This window comes from Eulemur rufifrons, chromosome 16 (genome assembly GCF_041146395.1).
Source record: "Eulemur rufifrons isolate Redbay chromosome 16, OSU_ERuf_1, whole genome shotgun sequence".
Taxonomy (NCBI): domain Eukaryota; kingdom Metazoa; phylum Chordata; class Mammalia; order Primates; family Lemuridae; genus Eulemur; species Eulemur rufifrons.
In genome coordinates, this window is record NC_090998.1 from 79,438,947 (window position 1) to 79,448,309 (window position 9,363).

Consider the following 9,363-nt stretch of genomic DNA (forward strand, 5'->3'; position numbering starts at 1 on the left):
TAAAAAGAAAAAAATTCTGAACACTTTCCATGGCATGGGCATATATATATATGTACATGAATGCATAGAAACAGTCTGTTAATAGTATTTACTTCTGGGGATCAAGGTAGTATTCAGAGAGATTTTTTTCTTTGCAATATTTTAGTTTTATAATAAGAAAAATACAAGCATACATTACTTGTGTGATTAAAGATGATAAAAAATTAATAAAACAAATACTGGCTAAAATTGGCTCCTGTGCTGTATGAAAGGAGAGAAGGTTAGCAGTCCCCTTGACAAAGATGAAAGAGTCATTCAGGCCTGACAGCACCCATTCAGTTAAGGCATTACCATCTGCTTCACAGCATCTCACCGGCATTTTTTAGTCTTTGCTAGCCATTGTGTATGCAAAATGATATTTTTAGTGGGGTCGGGGTGGGAATGCCCTAGAGGCACCTGGAGAGATAAAACAAGCTCTCTGGGCCCCTATTTAGATGGGTTTATTTTTGTACTCAATATGTAATAAATTCCATATTCTCTTTTAAAAAACTAACCTCCTTTCCCCAAAGCACCTTTCTGGGAGAATAGCAGAAAGTGATAATGTGATTGGACTTTGTCTGTTCCCATCTCTGGGGAGAAGTTGTGGAATGTTGCAAAACTCAGGCAACCAGATTGCTCCAGAGGAAGCCATCTGGGTAGCCCATCACCCACTCATCTCATCAGGATGATGGCTCATCTTCCTTTGATGCATTTTAAGGACTTTCAACTTTTACTTTCAACTTTCTCTCTTGCGTAAGGAGAGTGGAATCTGATATTAATAAGCGGAAACTCTCCTCAGCATTTTATCACAGAAGATTCCTGGAACATAGCTGCAGCTCTGCAAAATCTAACCAGGACTTCCCAGAAAAGTCTAGGCCTGGAATCTGCAATTGCATCATGGTGCAGTGATTGAGTTCCACAGCTACGTCAGTGGGATGTCATCTGCTGTTTGGGCCATTGAAATGCACTGGAAAGATGTAATAGCAATAAAACAGGACAACTTTGTAATTCTACTGGGCTTTTCTTTCCCAAATGTTTCCTAACACCTCACACATATTTCAAACATAACAATGTGATAATTTCAGGACAGGTATCACTATCTCTGTTTTACTGAGGGACTCTGTACCAGCCATTCTGACATTTCAGTCTCTTAGCCAAGCACTACAGGACCTTTGCACTTGCTACTCCTCTGCCTGAGAATGCTTTTTAACCAGTTCTTCTGGCAGTCTTCTTTCATCATTAAATTCGCAGCCCCAAAGTCATCTCCTTAAAGCAACCTTCTCTGACTATCCCGGCACCCCTCTGGTTACTTTCTATAACATCACCATGTCTTATATCTGCAAAGCACATATCACTTTCTGAAACTGTGTGGTTTGTTTATGAATTGTCTGCCTTCCCCCAGTTGAATGTAAAAAGGGTGTCACACTGTGTCATGTTCTCTGCTAAATGCCCAGCATAGTTGCTGGTGCTCTGTAGGCACTCGAGATTATCTTTGGACTACATGAATAAATGACTTCCCAGGGACTCGGCTAGAGTAGTGATTCTCAGCTCTGGTAGGCACATTAGAATTACCTAGAGGACTTTTAAAAAAATATAGTACCCAGGGCCACCCTCCGGAGATGCCTCTTTACTGGGGCTGCAGTAGGGCTTCGTGCTTAGTATTTTTTAAAAAATCTATTTTTAATAGATTCTGCTATCTGCACGTCCAAGACTGGGGACTGTGGGCCAGAAAAATCTTTCAAGTTCTTTCTGATGCTGTTGCAATTCCCCAGGAGGAAGATTATGGTGATGGGGACCACAGTGGTCACAGGAGAGGTGGTGAGATGAAGTTGGACTTGGACTAGCATATAACATATGCGACTGAGGCCAGAGAGGTGAAGACATGCCTGAGATCACTTGCTTTGTCAACAGAGCTGAGACCACAACCCTTCTGTTCTGATTGTAAGGCAGGGCTCTCCCTGCCTCCCCCTTCTTAGATGCCCACTTACTCCATGATATTCTGATAGACCCTCTGGGAATCAGTGCACAGATTTTCAATACCCATCTCTGAACTTAGAATTGCATTTAAGTGGCAGATCTGCTCACAGGGAGAAACTTCTGGACAGAAGCCTCCTCTCATTGTTGTTCTTATCCTCTTGTTTTTCCTTCTGCTTCAATTCTTTTGCTCTCTCGCTTTCTCTCTCTGTAATCTTACCACTTTCTATTCCCCCTAGAACTTTCTAAAATGCTTTGTCAACTATTTGAAAGTTCCATTTTTCTCTCTTTCTTTCTTTATTTCTTTCTTTCTTTTTTTTTTTTTTTTTTAACTCTGAAACTTGGAGAGTTCTCTGCATAGCATTGTGGGCAATCTATGGACAAGAAAAAAACTCTTCATCCAAACATTCCATCTCATCCTCCTGCAAGGAGGCCACACAGATTATACTTCACCGCAAATCCCAGATGATCTTCTTGTCTGCTCACACTAGAGAAATGGGGAGAGAATTGGAGGCCAGGCACTCGACCCTCCTCTAGACTGTGGGAGTTGCAAAGTTCCTGGGAAAACAATAGACCATCAAAGAATTTGGAGATGGGTCACATGAATTTTCAAGTTTTGTGAGTCTCTAAATAAAATCCCCTCTTCTGTCAATTAAACAATTGATTTATGAGGAGTGAAGTTTGCACATGGTTTGGACACACCATGCTCTGGGGATGAAAAGAGAAGGAACTGTGATTTTATTTGGAAGACCTTTTAAACTGTTGGCTGTCCAGTACTGAGAATTAAATCTGGGTGCAGAAAGGAGGGAGTGGAGGTGGAGCTGACGCAGAGTGGAAGGGTGGGTTGGACAGGATGCAGGGGCTGGCCCTGAGTGAAGCACTGCATTGCTTGCAGCTGTTGGGTGGCTGAGGGGTCCCATTTCCCTAGGCTCGTGCAGGGTCTCCTTTCTCTCTGATGAGGTGGTGAGGACACAGGGCATGTTGTGTTCAGCTCTCTTGGCACTGGCGGGAGATCATGCTTGGTGTCTGTGTATATAGATATGAAACTCAGCAGACCTGAAACTCTTCTCTGCTGAGTTGTTCGTGGGAAAAGCCAGGTAGGACATGGCACGGTCATTACGTGACCACACAGCACATACTGTTCTGCGATTCGGCACTTCACATTCTCCAGTGGAAAATAAGTGAGAAATGCTCGTTTGTGTCAGTCTTTCCTCATAATTTAAATGCTGTATGCTTTAACCAGGACACCTGTGTTTGTTGAGCAATCATGGAGGAGGCCTTTGAGAGGTTTACAAAAGACTATGCAGCAAAAGGGATGAGTAATGAAATGGAGGTTCCCCCTGGGGTAGAAGAGAGTGTACGGGACGATGTAGTTGGGAGGGGGTAGAGAGGAAAGGGGCAGTGCAAAAAAATAGCCTCTTTATTTATCTATTCAATACTTTTATAGCTATTTATTGAGCTCCTTTATGTACAAGGTATTTTCCTAAGCCCAGAAGGTATAGCAGGTTGATTCCTTGACTTTCTTTGTTCGCCATATTCCTACTTATATTCTGTGGAGACTTTCCTGACTCCTAGGCAGATATGTTACTATCTTCTCTATGCTTTTGTGCAGACTTCTCCTTTGGCACTCATCACATTCATTATATTCTAATTTTCTGTGCACACATCTGCCTGCTTCATAGGGCTCTGAGCTTTACAGGTAGGGATCATGTCATAGTCTTTTTTGACCCCATGTCTATGGAAGGTGCTTGGTAAAGGTTGATTAAATGAATTTGACAATCAGCATTTAGTGTGAAAAGGTCAATTGGTCTTCACATATTTATAAATACAATGAGGAGGATGATAATGATAATGATGATGGTGATGATTTAATTTCCCAAGCTATTCTAGGAACTGAGGAGGCACATTTGAAAGTGACGTGATGAGACCTGTGGATTTTTAATTTCATTCTCCAGACAATCAATGAACTTGGAACCATCCCACGGGAGATCAGTGGGTGGGTCAAAATTGGTGGTCATTATTTAGACACAGTTGATGCAGTTGTGTCTTTTTTTTTTTTTTTTTTTCTTGAGACAGAGTCTCACTCTGTTGCCCAGGCTGGAGTGCCGTGGTGTCAGCCTAGCTCACAGCAACCTCAAACTCCTGGGCTCAAGTGATCCTCCTGCCTCAGCCTCCTGAGTAGCTGGGACTACAGCCATGTGCCACCATGCCCAGCTAATTTTTTGTGTGTGCATATTTTCAGTTATCCAGCTAGTTTCTTTCTATTTTTAGTAGAGATGGGATCTCGCTGTTGCTCAGGCTGGCCTTGAACTCCTGAGCTCAAACGATCTGCCCACCTTAGCCTCCCAGAGTGCTAGGATTACAGGCATGAGCCACCATGCCCGGCCGTGTCTTTTTTTTTTTAATGTTAAATCAGCATGGTCCTTCACTAACTCATTGTTCCCTCTCCCGTCCCCATGAGAATGTTTATTGATATATTTATTTATTATTTTCATCCACTCATTTATTCATTCTTTCAACACATGCTTATTAAAGGAGAACCTATCTGTATTAAGCATTCTTCTGGGGGCTCAGGATACCAGGATGAAAAAATATTCACTGTTGCTCTTCACAAGAGGCTTACAGTCTACTGTTGGGGATCTAGACATTAATCAGAATTGTCTAATTACAAATTGGGATATTGCTATGGGAGAAAATTACAGGGTGCTATGGGGAAATATAAAATTAAACTAAAGGGTCCCTGGGCCCAAGAGAAAATCTCCAACCTTACCAAAGTTTCAAGTGGGTCATCCTTTGACTCTCAGGGTATACCCTGAGTCAATAGCCACTAATTATAGCTGGCCAATTGGATGTAGATTTGAACAAGTCAGGACAAGTCAGTAAGTTACTCTTGCAAAAATCTTAGAATCATTGAGTTAAAGAGACATCAACAATCATTGAATCCAACTTCACATACATTGGAAAAGCTCACATTAAATTTCTAGGTAAACTGTGCAAGGAGAATGTTAATCAGTGCCACTTTATAAGGATTTACTCAATGTCCCCACATTATTCCTGGGAACAAATAGAGACCAGCATCTTTCTAGAAATTTTATGAAGCATTTAGGGACCTATCTTGGTGACCTCAGGTACTTTTACATAGAATCCAGAGCAAATTATCCAAAACTATATCTGAGTTTTGCCAGGGATGTATTCCAAATTTATCTTGGTGCTACCCTCTGGTGGGTAAAACCAGATAGCAGAGTTCAAACTTCTAATCCTGGAGAACATTCTGATAGAGTGAATTTTTGTTTTATTTAGTGGAGGGATCATAAGATATTATTAAAACAACTTGAACATCTGGTTTTGGGTTAAAGTCATTTTATTGTGTGACTGCCAAGCCACAGAGCCAATCTTACCAAGAAAGCCTTCCTCTCTCCCAGCCTTACGTAAAGCCTAATACCCAACTATAACAATATTCACCCTCCAACACAAATGAAGAGTGAAGGGGAGCAGAATGAGGTCTTCAAGGCTCAATGAAAATTCACCTGATGGTTGGAAAATCAGAGCAATAAGGAGAAGCTGATCTCCCTTTTTGAATCTGTTTTCTCAAGCTAATTGCCCCCTATTCAAACTCTCAGTGAAAATAAAAAGGAAGCAATATTTAAAAGAGGTGTTCCTTGAATTCCAGTAAAATTCCTCCTCTTACCACCACTGCCCTTTGTCCCATCAAGTTGAAGGTCTGATGTCAGTGTTAGAGAAAATAAGAGCTAGAGTTAACAATGACCCTTAGAGGACAAATGGAATGAGCCTATTCTGTCTACGTCTGTCCAGTGCTAGTGTAGTCCCTTACTGCTGTTGGCAAAATGCTCTAGACATGTGCTTAAGCTATTTAGACTCATGCATTCATTCAAAAACTATGGAGCACCTATCAAGTAACAGGCTCTGTACTAGGCACTGGGCTCTATGATATGATGGCATGTATACTTTAGGCAGCCAAAATATTCAACAGACATGAACATAAAATGATTACTAGGGTGAAAAAGCTATGAAAGAAATAAACAAGGCTCTGGGAATTTCTTACTATCACACCCATGGCAGACCTGTTAGTCAATCGTGATACCCTTTCCCATATTCCAGACTGTCAACACCAGTTGAGCAAACTGGCAAACAGTTGAAGTCTACCTGCTGATCCCAAACCTGGGTTTTCAGGCAAGGATGTTAAAACCTGTACTTAGGATGTAACTATGTCACATCTGCTTAGTCACAGTATCAAAGAGTTGGAAAACAATGTAGAGTGTAGAGATCTGTTTTGATCAAGCTCCTTGTTTTGCAGTGACCTGCAGGGGAGGAGTAACCTGCCACAATCTCCCAGCATGTCACCAAAGGCAAAGCCCCAGCTGGAACCCGTGTCTTGTGACTTCAGTCCCAGGACCTTTGCCTGTCGTCTTCAGTGGAGACTGTAGCATTTTTGTCTTATCCTACTCAATCATCTCTCCATCCACTTATTGTGCTTTTGTAACTTGAAGAACCCAGGTGAGGGAGGAAAGTAAAGATACAAAGGTAAGGAGTTAAGCAATTTTTGTGGTTGGCAGGATGTATCAAAGAGCAGTAGATTGTGGACACTTAAACAGGGAAAGCCTATCAGAACCTGGCAATTGAACAGGGATTAGATTCTTTCTTTCTTAACTCTGTCAGAATTTCCAGAATGTGGAAAAGTTGTCTTCCTTTTGAGTCCTCAAGTCATCTTTTCAGGGGTGGGGATTTGGAAAAAAAAACAGGAGAGGGTAGAGGGGAGAGAGTTAGGGAGGCAGGAACCAGATTATTTCTTTTTCTATTTGTGATTTGCTCTTGCGTTGACTACCTACATAATGCAAATACTGCAAATGATCCTGTATGTGACAAACTGATGATGCTATTTTTTGCATCTGATAGCAATTTGCCAAAGGATGTCAACTATAAACAGGTTTTTAGGCTGACACTCCAAGACTTCTCACAGGATTGACTCAGCAGTTATTTTGTCCAAGGTACATAGAGCAAGTTTGCTAAGTCTGGGTCATTCTGATAAATTCTTGAAAACAGGGACCCCAGACGGCAAGGGGGAGAACATCAAAGATCTCCTGGGGCTGTAACCAAGGGTTGGCAACTGGCCTGTGTCCTCACTTCACTCCAGCCCTGGAGCCTACAGCAAAAGGAAGCTCACTAGGCAGAAGTCCTCCTTTGCCCTCCTTGAGGCCATCTGCTTCATTGCAGCTCCCTTGAAGAATCAGAGCTTCTAGATTTGAAAAAAAATCTCAACAGATCATCTAGTCCAGCCATTATTTCATGGAAGTAAATTAAAATCATCATTAACCAGACTGTACTACAGGCACTCATGCAGAAAAAGGCAGGGTTAGAGAATTGAGTGAGCAGAGGGGTCCCTGGAAGACCCCTGGCAACAGAAAGTGACTCCCAGGCTCAGATAGGAAAGAAAAAAAAAAATATAATGTAGTAAGACAGTAATCTTCCAACTTTGGCATTGACCAGAATCACCTTCAAGACTTTTAAAACAGATTGCCCAACTCTATCCCCACAGCCTCGAACTCTAGTAGGTCTGGAACTCTAGAATTTGCATTTCTGACAAGGTCCCAGGTCTTGTTAATGCTGCTGGTCTAGAAACCATAGTTCGGAAACTTTTGCAATAGGTAAAAAGAGGAAAAAGAAGAAGACAACTGCACTAAGCCACCTAATTCCCTCACCCTCTGGAGGCTTCAGGAAGGGAGCTGGTGAGTAGGTATTCTCTATAGTTTTTAATAGATAGATGGATGTAGTCCTTTCTTTCCGTTAAATGGCATATTTGAACTTGGTGAGGGTCCTGAGCAAAGGAGGGCACCGGTGCCAGCTGGTATAAGCCACAAGAATAATTCCCTAGGGGAATTCACAACCGCAAAGAGAAAGAGGATGTGGTTGAGCCCTGGCGGGAGTGCGGGACCACTGGAGGCTGCTGAACTGGGGCTGGGATTGGGGTAAACAGGAGAGAGGACCAGACCCAGGTCTCCTGCCTGTCATGACTCCTTCGCTGCATCACTGAGCGTATTACAGGTTGTAAATTTTAAGTTGCTTTGACTTTCAAATTATGGTAACTTTTATTGATATTTAGGAGATAGCACCATGTGGGAGAAAGAGTTGGTAGGACCCAATACTGGCGCCACCACGGTTAGTGTTGTAATGCCAGAAAAATCACCCGCGTTCTCTGCATCTCTGCATCTGAGCTTGTTCGTCTGTAAACTGAAATAACAGTGTTTCCCCTAAAATCCTGCTGAACTCTTTGAGAGTCCAATGAGATAAGGTATAAAAGGCACTTTACAAAAATATGAAGTACTATAAACGTAGAAGAAATTATTTTCCACTCATTCATTCATTCAACAAAATTGTATTAGAAATTAATCACATGCTGGACTCTGAGGACATCGTGAAGAACAAAATGAACAAGGTTCTTGCCTCATTCAGGGGAAAGTAGGACAACACAATAGGCTTTCTTTTCAGTCACCTACCCTGACCTTGCGACTATGGAGAAGACTTTTAATGGGACCACAGCAGCGAGTCCAGATGCAGGGTTAGTTTTCTTGGGAGACTCCAGGTGCCCTTGCGTGCCCTCCGCAGACGACTATCCATTCTCATCTCCACGCAGAGAGAGACGGATGAAGGGAAAGAGGTATTGAAAAGGCCTTGCAGTGGAGTCACTGGGTCCCAGTCCCTGCACTCAGTGGTTGGCCTTGGATGAGTTATTTAAAACTCCTGTGGCCCTGTTTTTATCTATCATATGGAGAGAAGGCAGGGCTAAGATTCAGCAGTACTGGATGGTGAGACATTGAAATAATGATGTCCCAGTTGGGAAAAGTTACTACCATTCAAGTGTCTTCCATCCCTACTCCTCTGGGCATTCAGGCGCCAACTTGTCCTGGAATCTCCGGACCTTTCCACAGTCCAGCAAATACGAAGCACTTCCTGGCCCAAGTGGTGAATCCACTGTGCGCCAGTTCACCTTCAGCACAGTTTCTGGTGGGTCAATGGCTGTGCTAAACTTACTGTTAAATATTTCGGCCACGATGTGAACATCACTTGCCTACACGATTTTTTGAGGATCCCATAATGATCTCAATAAGCAAATGTCTTGGTGTGCGCTCAGTACAGTTTCGTTTCCTTCTAGGCAAAAGCAGGTTTCTTAGTGATGGGAGGTGGGCAGAGGTGGGCGGAAAGGAAAGGAAGGTGAAGGCTGGTTGAGAAGCAGCAGAGTGAGGCGTGGTGAGTGAGTGGGGAGGCAGCTTCTCCCTGGACCCGGGCTTGTGCTTAGCAAGTGCCTTCGTGAAGTCCAAAGAGAAAGTGAGAGCTCTGGGCTTGTACAAGGGCTTG

The 9,363-nt window shown here is 42.7% G+C and overlaps 1 non-coding gene across 1 annotated transcript; it reads left to right on the top strand.

The window, feature by feature from the left end:
* The first annotated feature begins 237 nt into the window (after nucleotides 1-237).
* LOC138397795 (U6atac minor spliceosomal RNA) lies at nucleotides 238-363 on the top strand. Its single transcript, XR_011235901.1, has one exon. It is a non-coding gene; the product is annotated as a U6atac minor spliceosomal RNA (small nuclear RNA).
* Nucleotides 364-9,363: the final 9,000 nt, after the last annotated feature.